Genomic DNA, 4884 nt, shown 5'->3' on the forward strand with positions numbered 1-4884 from the left:
AGCCTTCGCAATGCAGGCCATGGCTGCCTTATAATTGTGTCCTCCACACTTCACCACGGCCCATCCTTCCTCACAGTCTGTCTCTGGACACTCCATCCTGTAGCGGAAGGGACTTCCCAGCTCCTTGCATGTGTTCTCCACCTTGTCCAGGTAGGTCTGGGCTTCTTCTGACCTGCCCATGTGGAAATGCACCCAGGCATAGTTGCCCCAGGTCACCAGGCTTCTCTTGTCCCTCTGGTCAGCTCGTTCTCCCTGGATCAAACTTTTGGCTCTTTTTTAAGCTCTGTAGAGCTTCCTCATCCTGGCTTTTCAGATGTTTCACGTAGGCCATGAGGTTGTGAATCCCCACATTGTTCTTGGTGTCTAGAAACTCGATTTCCTCCAGGATTCTGCTTTCCAAATCTGGTAGGTCAGTGTCCTCAAATATTAGCTTCCATGTGAAGAGACATCTCAGCTGAAGCAGATGCTCCTTGACCTGGTGGTAGTCAGCATTGTCCCTGTGAGAGGGAAGTGGGTTTTTTGTTATGTGAGAAATTTTTAGAAAACAACACCAAATAAAATATTATTTACAACGTTAATGTTTATTTTTTGAAAATGTCAAAAAAAATGACTCCAGCCAGCAAAACTTGATGAACCTCAAGGTAGGAACCTCGATGGTACCTCATATCCAGGACCAGCTCCTGCTATAGAGGAAGTCTGTCTTCTTTCTTTTTCTTAACTTCCCTAATATAAATCTATAATAAAAATTCTTTCTGAAATTCACCCTTCTATGGTCTACAAACCTCAGTCTTTGAATTCATAACATAACCACCTGGAGATCAGTGAGTTTTGTGTGACTGTGAGCTTCAGTATCCTAACTCCTGAGTTAAAGCCCAGCTGAGGGTAGAAAGCTTCTGTCCAATTTCAAGATCTCTTTCCCCTCACTCCCATTTCATTTATGTAAGAGGCGCTAGTTAGAAATGCAGAAATTCAGTAAATGCTGTTGACTTCATGACCATAGGGTACATGAACTATGAAAGGGAGACCACAAAATGAAATAATCTTTGGCATATTTTGTGTTTTCAGTATGTTCTTGGAGAAAGTATAGATTCACTGAAAGCTGCCAGAGCCCATCTGTCTCCACCCAGTTTCTTTCAATGACTGCAACATATAACTAAAGAACAATAACAAATTAGAAAATTAACATAGGCACAACAGTGTGTAGAGCTGTCATTCCACTTTCCCAAATTATCAAACCTCTAGAACTGCCATGTACAAAAAACGGAACTCCATCATGACCAACTCCATTCTGTGCTACCCCTAACAGATACATCTGTGGTCTCAACACTTGGGCATTTACAGACCTTGAAACTGTGAACTTTTTTCCATCATTGCAATTTGTCATTTCAAGAATATAATGTAAATAAAAATGTCACACAGAAGTTATTAAAGAAATGGAAATTAATATAACAGCATTAGTAGCATAAAAGAGAAAGATACATTTTCATCACTTGGTGCAGAAAAATCAGTGTCAAAGTGATGCTAAAACTATAAAACTTCATTGAAAGAAATTAAAGATAAAAATAGGTGGAATATTAACCCATATTCATGAGTCGTCATGTGAAATAACATTAAAGTTCCATTAATCAAAATCTGTTTCCTTAGAGTGAAAGGAATGAAATCTGTTTCTAGGTGGAGACATGGCTTTGTCTATTCCTCAGAGTTAATTTACTCATGAACTTATAGAGACTGTAGTTGCCTGGACACGACCTGCATAAGATCTAGGCAGTCACTATTTTAGCATGCAGTGGGAAGGGGTTCATGAGCTCCCACCCCCAACTGGGGAGCTATGGACAGCTGATGGCTTCTTGGGGGTGTGCTGGATAGCTTTAGTGTCAACTTGACGCACCTGGGTTGAGGGAGCCTCAATTGGGAAATTGCCTTCATTGGATTGGCCTGTGGCCATGTCCATGGTGCACCTTCTTGATTGTTGAGTGATGTGGGAGGGCCCAGCCCACTGTGGGTGATGCCACCCCTGGGCAGGTGGGCCTGTGTTGCATAAGAAAGCAGGCTGAGCAGGGGCCAGGGAGCAAACCAGTAAGCAGCATTCCTCCTTGGCCTGTGCTCCAGCTCCTGCCTCCAGGTTTCTGCCCTGAGTTCCTACCTCGGGCTCCCCGATGAACTGTGACCTGGGAGATGTAAGCCTAATAAACCCTTTCCTCCCTGATTTGGTATTGGTCAGAGTATTTTGTCATGGTAATGGAGAAACAAACTACAACAGGGAGGGAGAGCCAATTCTCTTTAATGGTATGGCTCTTTATAGGTTGACCATGCTCTAGTGGGTGGCCCCACACTAGAAGTATATGGGCAGCACAAATTTGACTCAATGGGTTTTCAAAAAAGAAAGAGCACATGGAGGTGGGGGATATAGGAGGTGTGGTTGGATCTGGGCGGAATTAAGAGGAGGGCTGGAGATGAATGTAATCCAAATACATTGAAAGAAATTCTCAAGAAATTCTCTGAGTTACTAAAAAATATTTTAAAAGGAAAAAAAAAGTCAACGAAGTTAGGCAGAGCAACAACATGGCTATGGGACCATCTCTCAAGAAGCAGGGACCACCTCTAGGAGGGAGGTTCAAATTAAGCCATAATAAAGGGATAAGCAAAATAATTAACCCTTTAATGAGATGATGTCCTCCCCACCCCTGAATTCCTGCCCCCTAGAGCATGCCCTATGAACTGTCATGATGCTTGCCTGGGTCTGCCCCACTTTTAGAGTCTGGACTCTGAAAAGTATCTTTCTTTTTTCTTTTTTTCTTCTGTCTTTTTCTTTTGGATGCTGGCGAGGGCTTAAGTATGCCCTTTCAGACATGTGGTCGCTTGTCCACCATGTGTCTGCCCTTCATGCTGGTTTAATTTAAAGATCACACCTTTTTTTTACCTTCTCTTCTCAACTCTCCTCCCCTGAGTAGGTGCTGAGATTTATATCTTGCCTGAACTGGTGTGGCAGACAAACAGTGCAGGGGGCCACCCCACAATGTGACTCGGTTCTGACCCATGGAAACTGCCACGAAGTACCTGGATTGGGGAGTGGGGATGTGGATGAGGCAAGCAACAAGAGAAATGGAGACAAGACAGGGCTCTGATCAAGTCTCGTTTATTGAAGCACAAGCATGAGTTTAAATAGAGAATGACAACAAAGGAGCAAAGACTGCAAATAATTACATCAGTCAGAACACAGGGGTCCTGACGTACTCTAAGGGAGGAATCTACTGATACTGGAGAACAGGGCTATTCACCAGAAAGGAGAACAAGGCCATGGGCCAAGGTTGTGGGCCAAGGTTTTTAGCCCCGGCTGTGAGCCAAGGTTTTGGGCCAAGGTTAGTTGGCTCCAGCTGAGAGCCAAGGTTGTGGCCTGAATGGAGAGGTCACCAACTCAGGTCTGCCAGCAGCCCTGAGAAATGGTTGAGCCTCAGGCTCCCAACAGGTCCCCCTTTTTACTTTATAGAGTTTAGGGATCACAGGTTGCTATACCCTTAGGGAACTGTGCCTGTCTTAGGTTGGAGTATCCTTCCCCAAGGGCTTACCCATCATTGGATAAGGTAGTAGCATTAGACTACCCTCCTGTCTTAGGTTGCCATCAAAGGGGGATTCTCACGTACCCGTCATTGACTGTCCAGTTCATCTCTCAAGGGGGATGGCTAGTAGCGCCACCGTAGCAACGTGTCCCAATCTGCTCTTTTCTAAACTCTTGCTCCAAGAGATCAAGGCGATGGTAATAAGCCTGTATGGGTTTAGCCAAATGGATCTCCTCCATCCGATGTTCAATAAAAACTAACAGCCTTTTAACTAAAAATGGCCCAAGTGTAAGAAGAAGCAGGATAATAATTACAGATGTCATAGAAGGAATCCAAGAAAGAAAAGGAGAATCCAGCCATCTAGAAGGGCTCTGATAGAAATTATGCAGCTTGTAGCTGATGGTCTTCAGGGTCTGTATATTCTGTTCCACCAATCCCGATTCATTGACGTAGAAACAGCATTCTTCCTGTAGGAAAAGACAAGTACCCCCCTTCTCCGCAGTAATAAGATCAAGGGCTCTACGATTTTGAAGGGCAACTTGAGCCAAAGAAGTTAATTGGCATTGCAAGGATGCAAGGCTACTGGCTGTAGAATCTATAACTTGCTGTAATTGGGAATTAAATTCTTTCTCAGTATAAAGAGTATGTCCCAAAGCTCCTGCGGAAAGACTAGCAGAAACAGTAAGTCCCCTCAGAAAAGCTGGCAGAAACAGTAAATCCTATCCTGATTGCAAAAGGGATGAACACTCCTCTCTTAATGCATGGGCGGAGTAGCCAGGCGAACTCCTCTGGTGAATACATGTTTAGTTGGGGTACAATAGTAATTAATACACAGGGTCCTGGAGAGGAAATAGTGATCTGTTGATACAGGGATTCATTGCACCAGAAAGACGTAAGAGGGGGAGCATAAAGAGGTAAACTGACAGAGCGATTACTGTGACATATGAAGGAGGGGGAGATGTAGATAGCAGTGATATAGCAAAGGGAAATATTTTGCGCAGGATTACAAAGCAATGGGATTGACGACATGGGGGGAGAAGATATAGTGCCAGTGGCAACGATGCTGAGTGCAGAGGAATTATTAACAGGGACAGTGGCCAACAGGGGCTGAACCAAGGAAGCACATAACAAACACGATGAAGCATTGATATTAGAAAGATTCATCATCTGTAGAGCAAAATTTAAATAATTGGGCTAAAGAGCAAGATTAAGGGTAGAGTTTGACTGTATGGCAGACTGAAGCTTAGTCTCACTCATGATAATAACCTGTCTTACTTGTTTATCAATGGTAGCAGGGACTAGCTGGTGGGAAATAGATAAAGACCCC

At 43.9% G+C, this 4884-nt stretch overlaps 1 pseudogene; it reads right to left on the reverse strand.

Moving 5' to 3' along the window:
- Positions 1-4884, reverse strand: part of LOC103729424 — a 13184-nt pseudogene that overhangs the window by 2477 nt on the left and 5823 nt on the right.

The sequence above is a fragment of the Nannospalax galili genome, unplaced genomic scaffold (genome assembly GCF_000622305.1).
Source record: "Nannospalax galili isolate Female #2095 unplaced genomic scaffold, S.galili_v1.0 scaffold3233, whole genome shotgun sequence".
In the NCBI taxonomy this organism is placed as follows: Eukaryota; Metazoa; Chordata; class Mammalia; order Rodentia; family Spalacidae; genus Nannospalax; species Nannospalax galili.